The sequence below is a fragment of the Marmota monax genome, unplaced genomic scaffold (genome assembly GCF_021218885.2).
Source record: "Marmota monax isolate L192 unplaced genomic scaffold, Marmota_monax_Labrador192_F-V1.1 WCK01_AAM20220418_F8-fsc00038, whole genome shotgun sequence".
Taxonomy (NCBI): domain Eukaryota; kingdom Metazoa; phylum Chordata; class Mammalia; order Rodentia; family Sciuridae; genus Marmota; species Marmota monax.
The window spans coordinates 5,094,876-5,121,125 of record NW_026692498.1 but is presented as its reverse complement, the minus strand read 5'-3'; positions in this window follow the sequence as shown (position 1 = coordinate 5,121,125).

Genomic DNA, 26,250 nt, shown 5'->3' with positions numbered 1-26,250 from the left:
GTGTGTGTGTGTGTGTGTATATATATATTCTATATTCTTGCTGTTCTGAATCCTTTATTAGTGTACCATGTCCTGGTTGTACTTGTAATGTTTTTTCTTTTCTTTCTTTCTTTTTTGGCATTTGGCACTGTGCTGGGGATTCGACCCAGGGGTGTTCAACTACTGAGCTACATCCCCAGCCCTTTTTATTTTATTGTTTTGAGACAGAGTCTCACTAAATCACTGAGGATGGCTTTGAACTTGTGATCCTCCTGTCCCAGCCTCCTAAGTCACTGTGTCCCAGGTGTGTGCCATTACACCTAGCTTTTGTAATCCTTTTTGATTCAAAGTCTGACCTAGCGCTGGGGATGTAGCTCAATAGTAGAGTGCGTCCCTGGCATGTGGGTTCCATCCTCAGTACCTGGGGCAAAAAAAAAGAAAGAAAGGAACCAATCCCCTTTTGTCTGATATTCTTCTAGCTCTCCCTGTTTGCTGGGGTACCATTTGCATGGATATATTTTCCCATCTCTTCACTTTCAGTCTGTGTCTTTGGATCTGAAGTGACTCTCCTCTGGATGGCATTGTTGGATTATGCACTCTTGCTTATTCTGCCAGTATCTGTGTTTTGATAGTAGCATTTATTCCAAAATGCATTAGTCTCTTAAATTATGTAGGAAAAAGATATGAGTTGAAATCAAAGTTACAATAGCATCAGCTTTTAGGCTAATTGTTTTCTAAAGGTGAATAGGCTCTTAAACCACGTAGAAAGCAAACATTGGGGTTATAAACCTCTGTCACAGACAGTTGTGGTTTTTTTAACATTTTTTTAAATTGTATTTGGCACAATACCTTTATTTTATTTATTTATTTTTATGTGGTGCTGAGGATCGGACCCAAGGCCTTGCACGACTCGTGTCCTTTCATGTCACCTTGGGGGACTCTGACAAGCATAGCTTGCAGGGCAAGTCTACTGGTAATAAACTCGTCTGCTTATGTCTGGGAAAGTCCTGATTTTCTCCACTTTTCAAGGACAGTTTTGCTGGATATAGAATTCTTGGTTGGCAGTTTTATCATTAGTATTATTATTTCCTCTTCTTTTTACTTTGAGTATATCAGCTCTCCTCTGGCCTCCAAAGTCACAGATAAGACATAAGTGTTGATAACATTACTGAGAATCCCTTGTATGTGGCGGGCGGCTTCTCTCTTGCTGCTTTCAGAAGTCTTTATCTTTCAAAAGTTAGATCATAGTACATCTTTGTGTGACTCTCTGAATTCATCTGACTTTTTTGGTGTTGGTCAAATATTCTCTCCATCCCTTTCTTCATCCCTGGAACTCCCACAACACGTTGGTCCACTTACTTGGTGGTGTCCCTATTGTCTATTAGATTCTGTTCTGTTTTCTTCAAAAAAATTTTTTTCTCCTACTAGATAATTTCCATATTCTATTTTAAGTCCACTGATTTTTCCCCCCTTTGGCCTGCTCAAATCTGCCTTTGAATTCCCTCTAGCGAATTTTCATTTAAATGATTGTACTTTTCAGCTCCAGAATTTATTTTTGGCTTCTTTTTTAGATTTTTCAATCCCTTTATTGACATTTCCGTTTTGTTCATACATCATTTTCTAGATGTGCTCCACATGCCCCTTTAGTTCTTTGAGCATCTTCAAGGTAATTCTCTCAAGGTCTTTGTGTGTGTGCTGGGGTTGGAACTCAGGGCATCACACGTGCGAAGCAAGTGCTCTACCACCTAGCCACACCCCAAATTCCTTAATTTTTTAAGAAATATTTATTTATTAGTTTTTGGTGAACATAACAACATCTTTATTTTATTTTATTTTTTTATGTGGTGCTGAGGATTGAACCCAGCACCCTGCACATGCCAGGTGAGCGCGCTACCGCTTGAGCCACATCCCCAGCCCCAAATTCCTTAATTTTTAATTCCTTGTACCATTACCGTGATTTACAAGGCAATATGAAGCAGAGAAAAGGAAAGGAAAGGAAGGAGAGCAGCAAGAGGCCTCGGGGAGGAGCGACATCTGATTGACACTTTTGCAGCCCTGAGCAGGAAGGGTGACCTGCCTAAGCTGAGGTGCCTGTTCTGACCAGGACCATCGTTCCTCCCATGGCAGACTTTTGCAGTCCTCTGATGCATTTTGGATAACTGCCTCAAAATAATCTGCATCTCCCTGAAAATGCCTCACGTCTGCCGCTCAGAACCGCAGCCCTTCTGCTGGTGCGGAGCCCAGGCCACCACGCCTGTCCCCTCCAGACCAGAGCCTCCCTCAGAAGGAGCCCGGGCTTCTCCACCCAAACTGCCCCCAGGGGTCATAGTTTGACGGAGAGGTCCACCGTCATTTCCAAAAGATGACAGTTCCCACCACCACCCCAGGTGCCACCGCCCACGTCCCCCGGGGCCATCACGACCGTCCCCTCCTCTGCCACCGTCAACCTCGGGGCCTCAGCGTCCACGTCCGGGCCTCCCGCCCACATCCCGCGTGCGCGGGCGGTGGACCTGGGGCTCCCCTGGTGGAAGGGGCTGGCTCAGAAATAAAAACTCACAGAAATAAAAAGGCGAAAAAACCTCAGAAAGCGATTTCCGAGGCGGGGGCAGGAGGGGCAGGCTGACCAGATGGAAGGAGCTTCTGGAAAGCAGGGGCCGCGCCTGCTTTATGTGTGTGGGACATCACAGGTGAAAGGGGCTGCTCAGTGCCTGACGCGTTGAGCTCCGGAGAGGGACCTGCCTGCAGAGGAGGGAAAGGTCACGCCCTGGGCAAGGCCAGGCCGCACTCCCAGAGCCCAGAGCCCGTGCGTTTCACGGCACCACCAAGGCCTCCTCTGCTGCTATACCAGGTCCGTGCCATTGCCACCGTCACCTCCACATCCACCGTCGACCCCATGTCACTGTCTCTGCTGCCACTAGGTCCCCACCAAGGCCTCCCCTTCTGCCAGAGTTCCCATCGCCTCCACAATCACCTCCACCTTTCTTCCTGGCCCACAAAGATGCCAGACCCACTCTGCGCCTTTCTGAGACTGGCCTGCCTAGGGTTTGACCTTTCCTTGAGACTGCTCACAGCTATTTAAGTGAACCTGCATTCAGCTCTTTCTCAGGGGCAGCTTCTGTTGGTTTATTTTTCCTTTGAATGGGTCAGTTTCCTGTTTCTTTATATGCCTGTGAATTTGTTGTTATTGTTGTTGAACATTGGACAGTTGGATCTAGTACCACTATGACTCTAGAAATCAGGTTCTCCCTCCTTCCCAGAGGGTACCGGGTTGGTTATTAGTTGTGTTTCTATTTTCTATTGTTGCAGTCTGTCTCTGCACAGCTTGGGGTATCATCCCCAGCCCCTTCATGGGTCTTTTTTAAGCCTGTCCTTTTCCCTGGGCACACACATCACTGTCTAATTGTCCCTGCATATAGGGTTGTTTTAGAATGTCCTAGTATTTAAGGTCTGACTCCTCAAAGTGGAAAAAGAAAAATTAGAGGAGGAAAAAAGGGCACTATCCCTTTAAATGCCCACCCCCAAGACACTCCAGCTGGGAGAGGGGAGGCTTTCCACAGGGGTGGGGGAGTAGGGGAGGGTGACCCTGATAGCCACCTACCTGTCTCTTTGTCTACCCCTCTGGGATCAGAAGCAACAGTCAGTGATCAGAGGGTGGATCCCCAACCTCTGAAGGCCAGAGCCCCTTTTGCCCTGTAAACTGTGGGCAGGTTTATCCTGGTGCATGTGGGCAGCGCCCACCACTGGGCTGGTGGGGCTGGTAGCTGTGTGGCACCAGCTAACCCTGACTGAGCCAGGGAACCTCTGCTGAGCCTTCGTAGACTCAGGAGTTGGAAAGCAGCCTTTTATTGTCTGGGTTCTTCCAGTGGCTTGTCTGGGCCTTGGCACTGTTGCAACCGCTTCCAGGCACAGCTTACCTCTGTCTTTTTATTTTTTGAAGTTTTATTTAATGGAACTTTATTGGAAAATAAATCTTTAAAATAAGGTGTATATACCCTTGCAAACTAACTTCCCCTCCCAACCTTATGTTTGTTCTCATTATAGAGATCAGCAAAACTTTAGCAATTTGGCAAAGTTTTCTACCTTTCTCACAGCACCCTAAATTTCAAACCCAGATCTCCTGCAAGCATTTCTTATTTTCATAAAGTCCATTCATCAATTTTTTTCCATTTAAGGATTATAATTTAGTATCATAGCTAAGATTTTCTTTTTCCTAAGATCATTTCCTCTTCTGTTTTCTTCTAGAAACTTCGCTTTTAAGACTGCTTAATATTTGTTTAATTATTTATTTAATTTTTAATTATTTAATTAAATGAATAATTTAATAATTTAAATTATTCATTTAATTTTGGGGGGTATCAGGAATTGAACTGGGGGGCACTTGGCCACTGGGGGGGCACTTGGCCTTTTGTTTCATTCTTCTGTAAGGTCTCAGGCACAGGTGGAGACCCCACCCACCCACCCCTGTCCTGTGGTGCCAGCAGCTCCCCTGACAGGAAACCCTTCTTCACTGCCACGTCTGCTCAGAGCCCAGCTCGTGTGTGTCCGCAGTTCTCCAGTTCTTTCTTTCTCCTGTTTGACGGCTCTAGTTCCTTTGTCTTTGCAAATAAAACCATAAAGTAAGCCTGTTGACATCTAAACAAGGTCCTGGTGGGACTCAGACTGGAATGGAAGGAAATTTAGGAGGAGAAAACTGCCACAGTAGCCATGCACACACACACACACACACACACGCGGGCAGTGCATGTGCGTGTGCGTGTGCGTGTGTGTGCGCGCGTGCCCGCCCGCATCACCAAGGTTTGGTTGGTAGTCTCCCCCTTGCAGCTCCTAGCCATACTTCGTCAGACTTAAACCCAAGTATTTAAAACTCTGGAAGCAAGACAAATGGTGCCGGTGGGTGTCTTTGCTGTTGCTCCTAGCGATCCCTGAAGCAGAGGGACCAAACCCTGAAGAGCTTCCAGTCTGAGCGGAAGGAGGCTAGCTGGCCCATGACCTCAGTGGACAAGGAGCCTGGGGTCCGGAGGCCCAGGCTGGGCTTCACAGGGCAGGGGATCACAAAGAAGACGGGGTGGAGGGAGAGCGATGGAGGCTGAGATGGCATTCGTAAGTAATCTGGGTCACAATCAGCGGTACCCATGGGGAACTGCGGAGGTGGGAGAGGAACTGCGGTGAGGGCTTGGAAGGAGCAGCTGCAGCAGCTCACGTGGGGCTGGGACACCTCCTCCGGGACCCAGCGGAGCAGAACTCCCAGAGCTGGGTCCACACAGGTGGCAGGGGAATTAGCCTTAGAGTAAACATCGCTGTGGTCCTGCCCAACAAAGAAGACCAGAGTCAAACTATTTGTAGGGAATTTAACTGTGTCCCAGAACAAAGTTCAAGAATATTTATATAAATACAAGAATAGCACACAACAAAGTAAAATTATTTTAAAACAGCTCCCACCAAAAAAAAAAAAAAAAAAAAGAATTGCCAGGCATGCAAAGAAACTGTGAGCCCTAATGCAAAGGAAATTAAACCAATTGAAATTGATCTAGAAATGATAGAAATAGTACACAGAGACGTTAAAATAGTTATCATAAGCACTGTATTCCACATGCTAAAAAAAAAAAAAAAAAAAAGTGAAGACTTAGGGGCTGGGCTGGGGCTCAGTGGTGGAGCACTTTTGTGTGAGGCACTGAGTTCGATCCTCAGCACCATGTAAAAATAAATAAATAAAACAAAGGTCCTTTAACATCTTAAAAAAAAATTTAAAGTGAAGATTTAGAAAGGTAACGACATTGGAAATGATTTTTAAACATCTAAGTTGAACTTCAAGATAGTCAATCTGTAATGTCTGAAATGAAACATGTATTGGATTAGTCGCAGACTAGGGAGGCTCAGGAGCTAACGTGTAAGCCACACCACACACACACACACACACACACACACACTGGACCCAGAGCAGCTTCACAGCAGGTGTGAGGAGCGCAATGGCAACTACATGAGAAGTAGGGAGTTCTTGGTATTTGCAGCTCTTTCTAAGGTCGTTCACTGGCATCATTCTGGCTCATCTGGCGGCCACCCCCTGTGACCACCTCCTGTCCCAGGATGCCCTGAGGCCCAGCCAAGACCCCATGCCGCCCCATTTGCACTTGGACTAGATAAAAGGGACTCCGGGAACAGGAAACAAGGCAAACTGCTCCCGAGAGCACAGCTGGCAAAGGAGCTGAAAGCAGGTGGTTACAGAGCAGCTGGGGCCGGGGGTAAACCCTCCCTTCTTAGAGTGAAGGTGAACCCCGCCTCTGGTATGCTCAGGCAACGCACCGTGGTAACTGGCAAGTTCAGGATCCCTGGCATCAAACACCATCACCAGGACTTGCCCTGTCTCAAACCAGCCTGGTGTGGACAGTGCCTGGCTTGGGAGCCTGATGAAGCTCTGCCCAAATGGCAAAGCTCCACTTGCTGCCAAGAGGAGGAGGAGGAGGGGGAGGGGGAGGGGGAGGGGGAGGGGAGGGGAGGGGGAGGGGGAGGAGGAGGAGGAGGAGGAGGAGGAGGAAGCTCCAGATCTCAAGGAGGCTTCTGACCACGGGGTGAGCCAAGCCAGGCGCAGTGACACACACCTGCAATCCCAGAACTAGGGAGGCTGGGGCAGGAGGATCATAGGTTCGAGGTCAGTCTTGGCAATTTAGCAAGACCCTGTCTCAAAGTAAAAAGTGCTCAAAATTAAAAAATAAAAAGTGGGGATGCTGCTCAGAGATAGAGCACCCTTGGGTTTAATCTCCAATACTGGAAAAAAAAAATTCAATGGTCTTTATTTAGATGACAGAATTGTCTATATCGAAAACCCAGTGGGGTCTAGAGAGAAGCTAAAAATAAGTGAATCTAGTAAGTATGCAAGATACAGGATCAATATACCAAAATCCATTGAGATTCCACAGGCTAGCAGCACACAATGCTATGTGAAGTACAAATATGAAACACCTAGGCTCTCCTGTCCCCCATGTTGGTGGGTCAAGGTGAAGAGGCGAAGCCGTCTGCACGTTTGTGGAGAGAGTGGAGACAGAACTACCCCGCAGCCAGGGTGTAGGAGCAGCCCACAGGCCCGACACTGTGTTTCCCGAACGCCGACATGTCTGATCCCTGGGCCTCGGGAGCAGTGGAAAGTCACGGCTCGCTGCACAGTCCCGGGACCAAAGCAGAAGAAATCCTGGAGCAAGGTCGAAGTACGCAGGAGAACTGAGAAAAATCACCCTCAGCTGCGGGGCGCTTGGGTCTTGAGATCCAGAACCACATTAATCTGGGCATCGAGGATGACCAAGCCTCCATGGGCACAGCTCTGTGTGTGCTGGGCAGGCAGCGCCCAGCGGCTCAGGAGGAAGAGGGGTTCGGGCTGCACTGGGCCCGAACACAGGGAGCCTCTCGCTGCTTCCCGCAGAAGAACGGAGGCCTCCCCGCAGCTGCAGATAGAATCCATCTCTGTCAGGTAGACCCCAGAAAGGTTTCCAGTGAGGTATTAAAAAAGAAAAAAGGAAGAAAGAAAAAACTGAAGTGAAAAGAAAGAAGAGGAAAGGGAAAGAAGAGGAGCACCCGGGAAAGGTGGGACCAGACCGAAGGCTCATGAAAACTGTGAACCAAGGACATCTGAGAGACCTGTCTTGTTTGTGTTTTGATATTGCTGCCAGTTTCCCCATTTTATTTTATAGATTTAACATACTCTCAACCAACATCATACTAGACTATTGGGTCAGAGATTGACAAGCTGATTCTGAAACTCACACGGAAATTCAAAGACCTAGCCTAGCCATGTGACAGTCACTTTTCAAGCCAGAAGTGCAGAGAGAGAGGGAGGGAGGGAGGCAGACAGACAGACAGACCACGGCGTCTCCCAAGACCCAGCACGAGAGAGTCCACACTCCAGTCCACCATGGGGCATCACCCCCATTGAAAGCCCTTTGGAAAAGACTGGTAAGTGGCGTGTGAGTCACACTGGAACTCAAGGCAAAAATATTGATATTTGAGCTGAGTCTCGAGTTCTTCCAGAAGAACAGATGTCTATTAGCTTAAAAATGTCCGGCTACCCCCTTTGGCCTGTGGCAAGCCCGTCCCAGCCACTGCAGGGCCCAGGGCAGGAGCATTAATGGAAGCATAGACAAGGTGCAGCTGGATACTTGACGCCCCCTCCACTTCTCTCTTTCCTTCCCACTCGGAACTGTTTGAAAAACCATTAAACGTTAATCAGTAAAACTGGAGGGGGTGGTAGCCCACACTGTTACCCAGCCATTGGGGAGGCTGTGGCATGAGGATTGCAAGTTAGAGGCCAGTCTGCCCAATTTAAGGAGACCTTGTACCAAAATAAAATAAGAACTGGGATGCCACTCAGTGGTAGGGTGCTTGCCTAGCATGTGTGAAGTCCTGGGTTCAATCCTTGGTACTGCAAAAAAAATCAATAAAACTGATAGTCTGATACTTTTCTCATTATGGATTATTTGAATTCATTGGTTTTTAAAACTGTTCCATTATAATGTTTTTTTTTTTTTTTTTAATCTGAACTGCTGGGCTTGGGGCACCCTCTTAAATCCTACACAATGGTGAGTAGCTGCCTGGACTCACCCTGGTCCTGGCCCTGCCCTCCGGGAACCCATAGCTGCTCCTCCACCCACAGGAACACAGAGTACGTTCTGCCTACTTAATGGTTTTTGGACTAAACTGTTCAGAAAGGGAGGGGAAAGTGAGGAGAAGAGGAAGGGAGTCTAAGTATCCAGCCACATGCTTCTCTGTTTATGCTCTTGTCCTGGGCCCTGCAGTGTCTGGGGCGGACCTGCCACAGGCCAAGGGAGTAGCTGGACATTCTTAAGCTAAAAGATGTTCTGTTCTTCCAGAAGAATCCAGACTCAGCTCAAATATTAATATTTACCTTTTCTCTAAAGGAGATGCTTACGATTCCTTGGTTATTTAGTATTTGAATATATTTCCTTCTAAAAAGTTAAAATTTTACCTTCTTAACTTTTTCTATCCCCTTCAAACAATCCCCTGGACCTCTTCTTCCAGAACTTTCTCCACTCTTATGTATTTGCTTGTTTATTTAGAAGTAACATAATACATAAGCATATATTAGAGTCTAAGGTGGCTCCCAGGACCCCTGCTTCCTGGGATTCATGACCTTGTTTGGGACAGACTTGTGACTTGCTTTTAACCAACAGAATGCAGCTGAGGTGACGGAATGTACATGATCACAATTATGTTTACTTTACAAAAGATCATGATATTGTGTAGAATGGCAGAGTAGGGACTCCATTGGAGCAACCATGGAGTTGGAAAGCTGAGATCTACCATTTTGCGTCTCTGGAACCTGCTGGACACGCAGAGCAATCCCTGCAGAGTTTATTTAATGAAGAGAGACATTGCTGCTCTTTGATAAGAGAGAGGCATGCGTAAGCCAGCCACCATTCCCCACTCCTCAGTCCTGCCACAGATACTGGGATAGTGGCCCATGTTCCAGGAGTGGCTGGCTGGTGTCAGGGTGGGCAAGGGACTCCGTTATCCAAAAGTTGAGGATTGCACATTTTGGTTTGAGGGTCTGGTCCAGAGGTTTATTTTGGCATCAGCCCTCTGGGTGAAAATCATCTTCCCCCAGCAGGATCTGTTGGGATATACTGGGAGATAACATTTTATTTATTTATGTAATTTGGACCAAACTTTGCTGGTCACAGAAATAATAGTACCGAAACTCCATGTGCAATAACCATGCACAATAAGGAATACACACTTTGAAGGCCTATTTTGGAAAACTCACAAAAGAACTTCTCCAATGCTCAACAAACAAATCCAGCAGTCCCTGAGGGGTGGGGGGATGAGATTATAGAGTTACTACATGGTAGTATCCAGATTATCCAGCTCTCAACAAAAATCACAAAACAAATATAGAGGAGAGTACGACCCATTCACAAAAACAAAACAAAACAGAATACTGCACAGAAAGCACCTGAGGAAGTTCAGATATTGGAACTACTAATAAAAGGTGTTAAATAGATTGTTTTCAATATGCACAACAAGTAAAATGAAACTATGGAGGAGGAGCTAAAGGAAATCAAGGAGACAACGTTTGAAGTATTGTTTCTAGAGATAGAAATCATGAAAAGGAACCAAACAAATTCTGTAGTTGAAAATCACAGTAATTGAAATAAAAAATTCACTAGCAGGGCCCAACAGCAGATGTTGGAAAGGATCAGCAAATTTGAAGAGAAGACAAAATTATTTAGTGTGAGGAGCTGAGAGTAAGAGGAATGAAAAAGAATAAGCAGAGCCTGAGGGATGTGAAGGCCGCCACCAGGCTGGAGGGAGGGGAATCGAAGCCGAAAAAAGCTGTTTTGAAGATATACAGCTATGATTCCCCAAATTTAATAAAAACACAAATTTACATATCCACGAAGTTCAATAAACCCCAATCAGCAAAAACTAAATGATCTACCATAAAGGAGCATTTGTCAAATTGTTGAAACCCAAAGAGAGAATTTAAGAACAAGGTTTTTTTTTGTTTTTGTTTTTGTAGCTGGACACAATACCTTTGTCTGTCTATTTTTGTGTGGTGTTGCGATTGAACCCAGGGCCTCGCCCTGTCAGGCAAGCGCTCTACCCCCGAGCCACAACCCCAGGCTCACAAAGAGAGAATTTTGAAAGCAGCAGAAGAGATGACTCGTCATATATATTGGGTCCTTCATAAGATTAAGAGCTGATTTCTCCTCAGAAACCATGGAGGGCAGAAGGCCAGTAGTGTGACATATTTAAAGTCCTGAAAGAAATAACAAAAAAGAAAGAAAGAAGAATGAAACAAAACCCTATCAACCAAGAATTCTATATCCAGCAAAACTATCCTAAAGAATGAAGACTAAGATAGTTTCTGAGAGGCAAAAATGGAGGGAGTTCATTACTAGTAGATTTATTGTACAAGAAATGCTAAAAGGATTCATAGCCATTCAGTCTCAAAAGAAATGACACGAAACAAATTCAAAGACACAAGAATAAATACAGAACATTGGTAAAGGTAACTATAGAGGTAAATGTAGCAGCCAGTATTACTATTAATTTGTAAGTCCTTTTTTTTTTTCTTGAATGATTTAAAAGTAAGTGCACAAAACAGAAATTAAAACTCTATGTACAAGGGCTGGGGTTGTGGCTCAGTGGTAGAGCGCTTGCCTCGCATGTGTGAAGTACTAGGTTCAATCCTCAACACCACATAAGAATAAATAAAGACATTAAAAAAAACAGAGCGACAATGCATTGCTATGCCTAATTGTGTTAATAATGCTTGAGCAAAATAACAACTCATTAAAAAATTCTATGTGGACTGGGGTTGTAGCTCAGCGGTAGAACACTTGCCCAACATGTAGGAGGCGGCCCTGGGTTCGATCCTCAGCACCACATAAAAATAAATAAAAGACGCTGTGTCCAACTACACCTAAAAAAATAAATATTTAAAAAAAATAAAACAAAAAATTCTATGTATAAAGATATCATTTGTGCCAATAACAATACAAAGGGGGAAGGGATACAGATGTATGAAAGCAGATTTTTTTGTAAACTACTGAAATAAAGTTGGTATTATTGAAACTAGGTTGTTACAAGCTGGGATTATAGGTAAATGCCAACTGAGCCCAGCTTCAAAATGATTTTTCTACAAAAATTGACTAAATACAAGAAAGGGGAGACATTAATAAAGGAAGTGAAGAAGAAAAACCATAAGATCAAAAAAAAAATAGTAAATTGAAAAAGTAAATCCTTTCTTGTCAGTAATTACTTTAAATGTAAACGCATTAAACTCTCCAATTAAAAGGCTGAGACTGGAAGATCAGATTGACAAAAATATGATCTAACCACATGCTGTCTTTGAGAGACTCCCTTCAGATTCAGATACAAAGAAGTGAAAGTAAATGATGGAAAAAATATCCCATGCAAATAGCAACTGAAGAGACTCGAGATAGGTACTATTAGAAAAAAATGGACTGTAAGCCAAAAGAGGTTATAAGAGGTGAGAAAGACATTGCATACTGATACATGATTGAATCCACCAAGAAGATATAACAATTATATATGCACTTAACAAAAGAGCCCCAGATACATGAAGCAAAAATGGACAGAACTGAAGGGAGAAATAGACATAGGTACACTAATAGTTGGAAATTTTAGTACCTTCACTTTTAAGAATGGATAGCACAACCAGGGAGAAGACGAACAAGGAAACAGGGGTCTTAAACAACCCTATAATCCAATTAGACCTATCAGACAAGTGCAGAACTTTCTGCTCAACAACAGTTGAACACATTCTTCTCAGATAGGCATGGAACGATCTCCAACATGGATCATATATTAGGCCACAGGTCTTAGTAAATCTTAAAAGATGGAAATAATACAATGCATCTTTTCTAATTATAGGGGAACAGAACAAGAAATCAATTAGGAGAATGAAAACTAGAAAATCCAAAAATGTATGGAAAACAAAAGATTCACTTAAACAAACAATGGGATGAAGAAGGTATCAGAAGGGAAATTAGAAAATCCCCTGAGATGAAAGAAAACAAAAATAGGAAACCAAACCTTGAGAAATACAGAGAAAACAACGATTTGAGAGAAATTTATAGCTGTAAAGGTCTATATTAAAAAAGAAGAAAGATCTCAAATTAATACCTGTACATCTTAAAGAATTGGAAAAAGAGGGCTGGGGATAGAGCTCAGTGGGTAGAGTGCTTGCCTCGCATGCACAAGGCCCTGGTTCCATCCCCAGCACCACCACCACAAAATAAATAAGTAAATAAATAAAAATAAAGAATTGGAAAAAGAAAAGGAAAGCAAGCAAAGCCCAAAGCTAGCAAAAATAAGGAAATAATATATATTAGAGCAGAGATATAGGACATGGAGAACAACAAGAAAAGAGTAGGGAGTGTTACTTTTCATTTCTGGGACACAGTACCTAAGATCAACCTTAAGGATGAAGATCCATCTTGGCTCCTGGTTTCAGTCCGTGGTGAGCTGGCTCCATTGTTTTGGGCCTGAGGCAAGACAGAACATCATGGCGGCTAAACAAAGTTGATTACCTCATGGAAGCCAGGAAGCAGGTGGGGGGAAGAGGAAGAAGCTGGGGACAAGATACAGTCCCCAAGGGCACGCCCTCAAGGACCCACCTCCTTCAACAAGTTCCCACATCCCACAGTTTCCACCACCTCCCAAAATGCCATCAAATTATGAAGCCATCAGTGGATTAATCCATTGATGAGATCAGAACCCTCATCATCTAACCACTTTCAAAAGCCCCACCTGTGAACACTGCTGTTCTGGAGACCAAGCCTTCAATACATGAGCCTTTGGGGGACATTCCAGATCAACCATAACAGAAAGCAAGCACACAAGAGGTTTAGAAAGTCACGTGTACTAGTTAGAGAAACAGAACCAGAAACAGTTCTGGAAATAGATAGTTGGATCGCTACACAGCACTGTGAATGTACTTACTGTCACTGAATCGGACATTTAAAAAGGGTTAAAAGAAAAGTTCTATATCATGTGAACTTTACCAAAGAAAATGAAAAGGTTGTTGTGAGCAGCTGTATCTGCCAGCTCGGCAGTATGGTAACACAATACCTCAGGCAACTTCCTTTGTGGTTGGTTGCCACAGTCTGGCTGGGCACAAATGCCGCAGTCTGGCTGGGCACACAATCACGAGCCACCACACAGCTTGTAGATTCAAACAGCAACTCTTTATTCCCGAACTCACACCAGCCGTCTACAATCACGTTCTGGGGAAATCCACGTTCTCTCTCAAATCCACGTTCTCTGCCCAAATTCACCTCCACTGGGCTTCTATCTCCAAAATATACTGTCTGAATCCCGTGAGAACTCAAGGGGAACTCAGGCAGCAGGATACGCCCTATTCCCAGCAGGAATAATCTTAAACCTTAAACCTGGAACCTAAACTGGGAACGCCCTAAACAAGATTATCTTAAAACCGGGAACACCCTAATCTGCCTTGGTCCTTGAGCAAGGTCACTTACATTCAATGTCACTGCAACATGTCAGCAACATGGGGTACGCTGGCAAGGAAATTGTCATACCTACTTGGCTAATGGCTCCCAGCATCTCCCCCCTTCTGATTAATTAAACAACAAGCAATGTGGCTTAAGGACCGTGCCTGGTAGGTTGTCCAATTCAACATATGGTTCTTACCCGTCATCGGAAAACTGACCTTTAGGCGTCAGCCTCCTGTCTTAGGTTGATACCACTGCAATTGAATCATACCCGTCACTGACTACCGGTCCAGCATACAGCCATACTTGTGGATAGGTCTATGCACCAGTGGGGGGGGTGAGGTTCTTTGCCTCACCTCTGTTGGCCCCCAAATTTGGCCTTGGTGCCAGTGGGGGAGTGAGGTTAATGTGGCTTATGGACCGTGCCTGGTAGGTTGTCCAATTCAACATATGGTTCTTACCCGTCATCGGAAAACTGACCTTTAGGCGTCAGCGTCCTGTCTTAGGTTGATACCACTGCAATTGGATCACACCCGTCACTGACTACCGGTCCAGCATAAGCCATTGGCCCCCAAATTTTAGACCATCACTAGCAGAAGGGAGGAGGATACAGAAATGCCACGACACCAAGCCAATTGACGGCTCCTTGGGAAAAATTGCATCACTGGTGACACCATCAGCAAAGATATGTCAGCACTACCACAATTAACATGGGGTGCGCTGGCAAGGAAATAAAAATTGCATCACTAGTGACACCATCAGCAAAGATATGCCAGCATTACCACAATTCGCTGCACCAAACGATAGTTACATAGTCCAGGCAAGTTCTGCAAGCAGTTCAAAGCAGAGGAATCTATCAATATGTCCATTTCCTCCCAAAATCCGTTTCCTCCCAAAGTAAGTTGACTCTTTGATTGAGCATTATTTGTTGAGTTCTTCACCGGCACTGGGATGGAGATAGGAATTCTGGCAATGATGCTAAAGAGACATTATCCTGAAAAGAATTATTAAATATAATGAAAAGGAAAGGTGAAAGTAAACAAACAGATCTGTTAACCTACTTTAAAAACAATGCTTAACAGCCTTTTACCTAATTTAAACTAGTAAACAAACAGATCTGTTAACCACCTTTAAAAACAATCCTTAACAGCTGTTTACATAATTTAAATTAAACCATTTAAATCACGTGAATAAAAAAATAATAATAATTCGGATCCATTTTTTCATGAGCGCTCCTCATACAAGAAATATGGACATACGCACATACAGACATACAACACAAAACACAAGAGTGTACACAAACGTACAACACATAATAGTAAAGGCCTTGTAGCTTTACCTGGGTGAAATCTCCATTGCAATGTTTAAAAACTCCACAGTCAAAAAATAAAACTGATCAGAAAAACATTAACCTAGGTTTGTATGAGCTCAAAAAATAAAAATAGAACCTTATGATGTGGAAAAATGCAATAATAAAATAGCTATTGAAAAAAGCATCCTGGTTAATCACTGTCGCAGATGTAAGAATGGCCAAGCTGGAGTTCTGGATATCAGCTGTTATGGATTTGAGTCAAATCATCTTCTTTTCGATCTGTAGAAACTGTTTTAGTTAATCTCTCTGGAATCCAAATGGGCTGCTGTTCTCCCTGTGGAAAAACACAAACAGACCCCCGACTCCAGACAATCACTGGGTCAGGACCTTTCCATTGTCCTGTTAGAATATCTTTCCAAAGTACTTTAGGCTTATGTACATTTTTTGGATACATATGCCTTTCCGCAGCACTAAGTCCTGATGAATCCAAATTTAAAAAGTTTAGAGTAAAAAGCGTTATTTTAAGTTTATCTTTGGGGGATATATACCCCCTTCCAATTCCCTCTTTTTGCTTTAATAAGTATGTTTTAATAGTTTGATGAGCTCTTTCAACTATGCCTTGTCCCTGTGGATTGTATGGGATTCCTGTTATATGAGTAATACCAAATGATGAGCAAAATTGTTTAAAAGAGGTAGAGGTATAGCCAGGACCATTATCGGTTTTTAACTGTTTAGGAACACCCACAGTGGCAAAATTTTGTAAGCAATGAGCTATAACATCTTTAGTTTTTTCTCCGGCATGAAGGGAGCCCATCAAAAATCCAGAAGAAGTATCGACTGTAACGTGTAAATATTTTAATTTTCCAAATTCTGGCAAGTGTGTGACGTCCATCTGCCAAATATGGTTAGGTATCAGTCCTCTAGGATTGACTCCAAGATTAACTTGTGGTAAAAATGTCACACAATTTTGACATTGTTTTATTATATGTCTGGCTTGTTCCTTAGTTATTTTAAAACGCTTTTGTAAAGTATTAGCATTAACATGAAACCTTTTATGAAAATTTGTAGCTTCTTCAAATGTAGAGAAAATATGTATGTCATGTGTAGTTTTATCTGCTAAATCATTGCCTAAACTAAGGGCTCCAGGCAATCCTGTATGTGCCCTAATATGTCCTATAAAGAATGGATCTTTTCTGTCCCAGATTAGACTTTGTATAGTGGAAAACAAAGAGAAAACAGTAGAAGAAGGGGAAATCCTACCAGCATCTTCAAGAGATACTATAGCATTAACTACATACTGACTATCAGAAAATAAATTAAATACAGAATCTTTAAACATCACAAAAGCTTGTAAAACTGCATTAAGCTCTACCTTTTGAGCTGATTGTTTGGGTACTAAAAATGTAAAAGTTTGATCAGGGGTAACTACTGCTGCTGTACCATTATTTGACCCATCAGTGAATATATTTGGAGCATTCATGATAGGTGTTTTTCTTGTCATTTTAGGAAAAACTACAGGATGCTTAGACCAAAAAGACAACAAAGGATTAGATGGTAAATGATTATCAAATGAAACATTAGATTTACACATGATTATTGCCCAAGTATTTAACTCATTAGCTAACTCATCAATTTGATCCATAGTATATGGAGTAATAATTTTATTGGGAGAAATTCCAAACACTGCCTTCGCTGCTTTTATTCCTTTGAGTATTAATTGTCCTACAGCCTCAGGATACCTAGTAAGAATAGTGTTAGGAGAATAAGGTAAATGTATCCACAATAATGGACCTTCTTGCCAAAATACTCCTGTAGGAATATTTTTTGTTGGTAGTACAATAAATAATAAAGGCAAACTTATATCAATTCTATCCAAATGTATGTTTTCCATATATGTTTCAATAATTTTTAATGCCTTTCTTGCTTTAGGAGTTAACATGCGGGGTGAATTTGGATCTGATGGACCTTTTAGAATATCAAATAAAGGTCCCAACTCTCCTGTTGGTATACCTAGATAAGGCCTTATCCAATTTATGTCTCCCAATAACTTTTGAAAGTCGTTAAGTGATTTGAGTTGATCTACTCGTATTTGAATTTTTGGTGGACGGACCATGGTTGAGGATAGTAGAACTCCTAAATAATTAATTGGAAAATTTAATTGTACTTTATCTATTGCTATCTCTAGATTATAATTTTTTAATAAGTTTGTAAGTGTGGCATAACATTCCAGCAATATGTTTTTATCTTTATGTGCCAATAATACATCATCCATATAGTGAAATATTTGTAGTTCAGGATTTTGATTTCTAAGTGGCTGGATTGCTTTGTTAACATATATTTGACACATAGTTGGACTGTTAGCCATCCCTTGAGGGAGTACTTTCCATTCATATCTCTGATCAGGACCTTCATGATTTAATGCAGGGATAGTAAATGCAAAACGTGGACTATCCTCGGGATGAATTGGAATTGAAAAAAAACAATCTTTAATATCTATAGCTAAAACATGCCAGGTTTTTGGCAAAGCAGACAATTGAGGAATCCCTGATTGAGCAGGTCCCATAACAACCATCTCATTATTAATGGCTCTTAAATCTTGCAATAATCTCCATTTACCAGATTTCTTTTTGATGACAAAAATGGGAGTATTATGGGGAGATATGGAAGGTTGTATATGTCCTTCCGTTAATTGTTGTTTGACCAGATCATGGGCTACTTGTATCTTTTCTTTAGTCAGGGGCCACTGAGGAACCCACACTGGTCTTTCTGATTTCCAAGTAATTTTGATTGTCTCAGTGGCCCTTTCTGAAAATCCAACCCATGTCTGTCTGTTCCTTGATCTATTTGTACTGGTGCTGCTATACCTTGCCCTTGTTTTCCTAATCTTTTTTCTTTCCTAAAGCCTTGTCTAGCTCTAGTAGTGGGCACATTAGGATTGATATTATTTGTTAACGTCAAACCTAATTGATCTAGGACATCTCGTCCCCATAAATTTATAGGAAGATGATCCAATACATATGGCTGTATAGTTCCTTCACATCCTTCAGGATCCTTCCAATCTAATATCATAGAACTTCTATGGGGATTAGTCGCCACTCCTAGGCCTCGAAGCGTTTGAGTGGCTTGTTGTAATGGCCAATGTTTTGGCCATTCTTGACGAGATATGATGCTAAGGTCAGCTCCTGTGTCCAGTAGCCCATTAAACTCATGACCTTGAATATTTAGTTTTAGCATTGGGCGAGAATCTAAATTTAAAGACAACATAGCCCAATCTACACCTGTGGAGCCTAATCCCCTGGAACCTCTTTCTACACTATGACTAGGAAATTTATTATGTAGGCTGGGTATTATTAACAACTGTGCTATTCTATCTCCAGGTGAAATTACTGATATACCTCTTGGAGAACTAGCTATAATTTTTATTTCACCTACATAATTGGGATCAATTACCCCAGGACTTATCATAAGTCCTTTTAATGTAGATGAACTACGTCCCAGTAATAAGCCTACTGTTCCTTGGGGAAGAGGTCCTTTTACTCCTGTGGGAATGATTTGAACTCCCATCTCTGGAGTTAATACTGCTCTGGCAGAGGCACAGATGTCCAACCCTGCGCTCCCTCGGGTTTGTCTGATGAGGGATTTAATGGACAATGTGTCCTGGGCACTACCCTGATGGTGTTGCTGGGATCCTCCACTGCCCCGTATATTTGTGGTTGTGGGCCCCGGAGCATTGGGCCCCCCTGTCCGTTTTTTGGCAATGGAGCCTGATGCCTTTCTCCACGATATCTTGGATAAATACCTGGTCTTTGTCCGTTTTTTGATAAGGGAGTACCTTCTATGGTGGTTTGAGAACGGCATTCATTAGCCCAATGTCTCCCTCTACGGCATCGTGGGCAAATACCTGGTATTCTATTCCTTTGATACCTACTTTTGTTAAACCCTCCTCCTATGGGGCAATTCCTTTTAAAATGTCCTGTTTGTTCACAATCATAGCATGTTTTTGGCCTGGCATCTAAAGCCTGTTGTACTGCAGCTGCCAAGACTTGCCCTTGTTCATTAATATCTCTACATAATTTAATATATGTGTTTAAATCTTCATGTCTCCATGGTCTAATAACCTCTCTGCAGCAACGATTTGCTTGGTCATAAGCCAGTTGTTTTATTAATGGCATTGCTTGTTCTGTATCCCCAAAAATTTTGGCAGCCGTTTGAATTAGCCTATCTACAAAGTCAGCGTAAGGTTCATTAGCTCTCTGTATTACCTTGGATAGCTGACCTTGTAAATCTCCATGTCCTTGTAAAGTCTTCCATGCCCTAACTGCGTCTGCAGCAATTTGTGCATATATAGCAGGATCATATTCAATTTGTTGCCGTTGACCCTCATAAGGTCCTTTTCCTAACAACATATCTAGATTTCTTTGAGGGTAACCGGCTGCTGCATTTCGCCTAGCTGTCTCCGTGCAAAATTCCTCATTGGCAACCTTCCATAACAAATATTGTCCTCCATTTAGTACAGATTTACACATGCTAGCCCAATCTGCTGGCGTCATGTCCAAGTTAGTAATGGACTCAACCATGCTTACCGTGAAGGGAGCTTGTGGCCCGTAGGTTGTTACAGCCTCCTTCAACTGCTTCACTGTTTTAAAATCTAAAGCACGGTGAATTCGCTGCCCTCCTGCCTGTTCAAGTACAGGGCATGCTAATCTTTGAGGTCCTGTCTCAGGATCCCATTTATCAACTACGGGGTTTGAGGGCCACTCAGCTGTCTCCATCGGTGGGGCTGTTGGTTGAATTACGCCCTCTTGTGATAAAATGGAGTTAGTAACAGCCTCCTGTTGTGGCCTTTTTCCTAACAACCCCTTTTCCTTTAAATTTTCTTCCTCTGTCTGACTAGCTCGAGAGACCTTCTCTTTTGCTTGATCTAAAATGTCTTTCTCCATGGTCTGAACCTCTAACAATTTACTTAACATCTTTTCGGTTTGTTTTTTACTAATTTCTAATCTACTATAAAGATAACGCAACCCAATAAGATAGCACAAAACAAAACCGAAACTGAATGAAACAAAAATGGAATAAAAAATCGTTGTATCAATTTTCTCTTCCTCAGGGCCGACAAACTTCAAACCTTTAGTCAACCATTTTTTCCAGTTTGCCTGAGAAATTTCTAGGGATAGGCAGCTTGAAACAAAAACAAGATAAATCAAAACAATAACACATTGTTTTTTGAGTTGGTCACCCATTCTTTCGCTCTTCCTCAGGGCGAGCAATTTCACTTACCTCCAAGCTTCAGAAGTTCCCCGCACGGGCCACCAAATGCCACAGTCTGGCTGGGCACAAATGCCGCAGTCTGGCTGGGCACACAATCACGAGCCACCACACAGCTTGTAGATTCAAACAGCAACTCTTTATTCCCGAACTCACACCAGCCGTCTACAATCACGTTCTGGGGAAATCCACGTTCTCTCTCAAATCCACGTTCTCTGCCCAAATTCACCTCCACTGGGCTTCTATCTCCAAAATATACTGTCTGAATCCCGTGAGAACTCAAGGGGAACTCAGGCAGCAGGATACGCCCTATTCCCAGCAGGAATAATCTTAAACCTTAAACCTGGAACCTAAACTGGGAACGCCCTAAACAAGATTATCTTAAAACCGGGAACACCCTAATCTGCCTTGGTCCTTGAGCAAGGTCACTTACATTCAATGTCACTGCAACATGTCAGCAACATGGGGTACGCTGGCAAGGAAATTGTCATACCTACTTGGCTAATGGCTCCCAGCAGTTGGTTGGTGTGTTCGCCGTACTGGAGATTGAACTCAGGGGTGCTCTGCCGAGGGCTGTCACTCTGAGTGATCTTGCATTCTCCTTCCGGGAGCTGAGAGGCTCTGACCTGGACATTGCCCTGGTCCTGGGAGTTTGAGGAGGCGTCTGCAGATGTAGGTGTGTCGCCCCAGGGGTCGAGCTACGCTCACCTGTCCCTTTGTGATATTACCCCTTGCCCTGTTGGGGATAGAATGTTCCATGGAAACGCTCTTTGTGTGTCCCCTTCTCTTGCTCTGCCTTTGGGTGTGGCCTTCCTAGATGTCAGTCAACCTGCTGACAGCAGACATCATGAAGCTAGACTCAGCCCCCTGACACCTGACCCCTGGCCTCATTTGAGTGGCTTCAATAAAAGGGTTCAGCACTTGCTCTCTCTTTCCACGGATCCCTAAGGTCAGAGGAGCCGTCACAGGACCCCAAAGAAAAAGGTATGTCTGTCTCTTGTTATTTCACGCAGCCCAGTTCCCCTGGAGTGACCCTGAGTGTTTTTGTTGTGAGGAACGCGACACTCTACCACTAAGCTGTCTATACCTGTGCTCCTTTTCTATCTTTATTTTGAGATAGGAGCTCCGTAAGTTGCCGAGGCTGGCTTTGAGCTTGTGATCCTCCTGCCTCAGCCTCCTGAGCCGCTGGGATTCCACCCTGGCCGAGGCCTTACCTTTTAAAGAGAAAGGGTTTATTGAGCTCATGGTTCTGGGGGTTTTCTATTCTGAGACCAGGCATCCCTGTCATTTTGGGCCTTTAGTGAGGGTAGCACATCATGGCCCATGTGGGTGGCAGAGTAAACCGTTTTCATCATGAGCCAGTGAGGGACTGAAAGGCTGGGGTCCCACTATCTCCCCAGGACACACTCCCAGTGACCCTAGGACATTCCACTAGGTCCTATTTCTCAATGTCCCCCCATCTCCCAATAGTACCATCTTGGGGACCAAGCCTTTAACACTTGGACCTGTGGGGACACTATCCATTTTCAAACAATAGCAGGTGCCTGTGGAGGGAGCCACATGGCAGGGAAGTGAGGGGACCTCAGGAGCCAATACGAAGCTAGAGCCTACCTGGTGCAGTGGCCATGCCTGTCATTCCAGCAATTTGGGAGGCTGAGGCAGGAGGATCACAAGTTGGAGGCTAGACTGGGCAACTTAGCGAGCCCCTATCTCAAAATAAAAGGGAGGGGTTGAGATGCAGCTCAGGAATAGAATACTCAAGGCCTTGGGTTTTATCCAAAAAAAAGAAAAAAAGAAAAAGAAAGACAGAAACTGGAGCCTGTGATCAGGATGAGACCACAGTCCAAGCCAATGCCTTCATCAAAGTTCTCTGCCACCCTGAAGCAGGAGACCCAGCTGAGCTGTGCAGATCCTGACTCAAGAGACTGAGGTGGTAAGCATGGGCTTTTCAATACTGAAGCTGTGGTCATTTGTCATGGGGCCACAGGTAACCGGCCATCAGTGGTGTGCCCGCACTCACAACCTTTCCTCCTGATAGCTGGTTTTGGAGCACTGTGGATTCCGCCTCTGCAGCTCCAGCCAGTTCTTTTTTTTTTTAAGATTTATTTTTTAGTTGTAGTTGGACATAATGCCTTTATTTTATTTGTTTATTTTTAGGTGGTGCTGAGGGTCGAACCCAGGACCTCACACGTGCTAGGCGGACGCTCTACTGCTGAGCCACAACCCAGCCCCTCCAGCCGGTTCTTTTGAGCTGCCCTCCATCCCCCTGGACTTTTCAATTTGGGCCTCTCACTGGTGCCCTTCACTGCCCCTGTGCCATGGCATCTTCAGCCACTGCCTTGTCCTGCATGGGACCTGCTCTGAGTCCAGCTCCCAGAGGGCCTGGGAGTGTCTACTTTCCTTGCAGCCCTTGGTGACCTGTCAGGCGCATCTGAATTTCCCACTGCAACTCCTGAGGGCAGGAGGCACAGCCAGGGCAGCCTTGTGTCCTCGAGCTCAGGCCAGGGCCCGGCCTGAGGGCCAAGATGTGGACAGTCATTCTTCTTCATCCACATTCCTTAACAGCCAGCTGTGCCCACAGCCCACTAGGGACGACCTCTCAGCCACAGTGGACTGAAACGCAGGGACCTTGGGAGTTGGACGTGGCAGTAGAAATGGGTCCCTAATGGGGTGACGGTTAAGGCCAGGCCTGCCCTGGAGGAAGCCAGGCCTAAGAGCCTTGCCAGAGCTGAGCAGAGAGAAGAGGGGCAGAGCCAGGTCAGGCCCTGGGAGGCTGGGCAGATCTGTCTTCGCAAGAAAGCTCCCCTCTGTGGAACGCCTAGGGCTTCTGTGCCTCGCAATCATAAGTTCCCTGAGACAAAGAGCTGCCCAGGTCTGGAACTGTTCTCTGGGCCTCTCAGATGCTGAGCTGGGAGGGGGTCTCCCAAAGACTCAGGAGCCAGGCCAGGAGTGGGGCGGGGTCTTCTCTTTCACAGATTTCCTTTTACAAGGACATCCAGCCTCCAGCTGGCCTCTGTCTCCTGGGCATGTTAACAGCGCAGGCTTCGCTCTTGTCTGTCCAAGGGAATCCTGTCATCAGCAAGTGGAACCCAGCCCTGCCTGGGCTTTCTCTGCAAGGACACTGAGCTGGTTCATGAAGAAGCCGGATGGGTTAGCTGGGCTGCGGCAGCTTGGTCAAGCAATTCAGTGCTTCAGGTTGATTCCATGTGCATATACTGCCACGGAGCAGGGAGAAAGCAGAGATTTTGGAGCCAACTGGACAGGGCTCAGTGTGGGCACATCCCTTTCCTACATATGACCTCAGGAGAGTCCCCTAACCTCCTGTCCTTAGTGTCCATATCTGGAGATGGGCACAGAAATCCCACTGTGGGGAGACTGTGATACGCGTCTCTCCTGCAGGGTCTTCCCTGAGCTTTGGGCTTGTTCCAACGTCCTCACGTCAGTAGGCATCTCTGCCTAAACACCCACTGCAGAAGTCTTGATTTCCACCCCGCAAATCCACCTACACCCCTCTTCAAAAGGCAGCATAGTGCATGCCTGTAAGTCCAGCTGCTTGGGACGATGAGACAAGGGGATGGCTAGTTGGAGAACAGCCTAGACAATTTAGTGAGACTCTGTCACAAAATATTTGAAAAAGGACTGGGCATGGCTCAGTGGTAGAGCACCGGCCCAGCAGGTCCTGGGCTCCATCTGCAGAACCCAATCAACAACAAAAGAAACAGTGGCAGTCCTATCGACTCAGCCTCCAAAGCAGGTCCCCAGGTTCCCTGGCTTCTTTCCCTGGCCCAAGCCAGCACCCTCACCCTGGGGACAAGGGAGCAGCCTCCCAGCCCCTCCTGCTGGCAACCAGAATGAGGATCCACTTATGACTCCACCCTCCCTCCGTCCCCCTTTTTCTTTTAACTTTTCATCATGGAAAATTCCAGACACACAAGCCTGGAGCAGTAGGAACGCCCCCTCCCCAGGGACCCGCCCCTGTCTTGGATGGACAGCCGCGGTGGACCTTCTGGGTTGCACCCAGGACATTCTCCGGGAGGTGAAGCCTTTTGAAGCACATCTCAGAGAGCGTCACTCCATCTGTCAACACCGCAGAGCCACAAAACTTAAACCCTCGATCCCATGACGTCATCCCTCTGCGGAAACCTTCCCAGGGCCCCCAGCTCCTCACCCTGTTCCTGTCACCCAGCCGGGCCCTGACTGCCCCTTCCAGTCCCGCTTCTCCCCACACTGGCCAGCCTAGCATCGGTCCGGGGGCCCCGGGCCTCCCGGTCTGCGCCCGCGGAGCCCCCGTTGTTCCCCAGGCTTTTTATGCTGTCCCCGGGGCCACGTGCGTTTTTAGTTCGAATGTTTGGATTTTTACCCTAATCGCAGTGGGAGGCCACGGAGGGAACAGAGCAGGAGTGCTGTGATTTGAGTTACGGTTTAAAAATATCCTGCTGGCTGCTGAGCGCGGGAGGAGCCGGGTGGGGTGGGGAGCAGGGAGCGCCATGGTGGGGACAGCAGGGAAGGCTGGGGCCTGGCAGACAGCGCTCAGCAGGCGTTGCCGTCACCGCCCCAACGAGCCCCCCACTCCTCTTATTTTTAAGCAAAGAGTAGATATAAAAATCACAGCTAAGTGTGGACACAGTTTGCCCCGAGTGACCCGGCCGAGCAGCTCTGGGGCAGCTCGGCCAGGACGTGAGCTCCCTCCCGGAGTCTCCTTGCCCGCAGGCTGCCTTCTCCAGGGAGACAGTTACAGGCACAAATGGCATCACTGCACCTGGAACATGCTGACCCGCAGCGGGAGATGAGATCTGGGCTGCGCCACCGACAGGGCCAGTTCTCCAGTGTGGGGTATCCTGGGACGCTTTCCGGAGTCAGGGGAGATGGCTGGAGGGGTTTCACAGGCCAAGCTGGAGGTGGGTAGGCACAGCTGGGCCACCAGGGGGCGCCCTTGTACCTCCTCTGGGGACTGGTCGCCCCTGTGTGAAACCTGCCGCCTGCTGCCCTTGCCGTGGGGACCTACCTACCGGCAGCTTTGCAGGCAGAACCTCTTGCTGTGGCCACCTTGCACGTCTGCTCCCCAGCCAACATCGTGGACAGTCTAAACAGGCTGGCCCCTATCCTGCCACTTGCCTGATGGGTGACCTTGGGAAAGGGACTTGATCTTTTTGCACCTGAGTCCTGTGAAACAAAGCCTTTTTGGGGCTGAAACCTGAATCAACTCTCACTTTCACCTTGGCCTTCTGGTAACTTGTGTGCAGATTTGTCCATCAAATAGGGACTGCCCCTGCCGTGAGCCAGTGCTGCGCTGTGCCCTGGATCAGCGGCCACCCTGTTGCAGGAACAGAAAGCCCTGAAGCCCCCTCTGCCAGGCAGCCTTCCCCGGGCTCTCCAGGTGGCTAGGCACCTCCCGAGTTCCCACCTGTCCCTTCTTCACTGTTCTCCCACCAGGGCCAGGGTGGACCTCGCTGTCGGCACTGAGAGTCTTTGGAGGGTGGGGATGGGCCTCTTATCCTGAGTTCACAGCCAGGTGGCAAACAACAGTCACCAAGGCCTGGCTCACTGCACGACCTGTCCTCCGAGGCAGAGAGACAGCTCAGTCCAGAGTGGCAGCCCCGCGTGGAGGGGCCTTCATGAGCCTGGCTCTTTCTCTTGCGCTGTGTGTGTCCATGACCCAGAGGGTTTCCTAGGGAAGGGTGCTGGGCAGGGACAGCCGTGGCAATA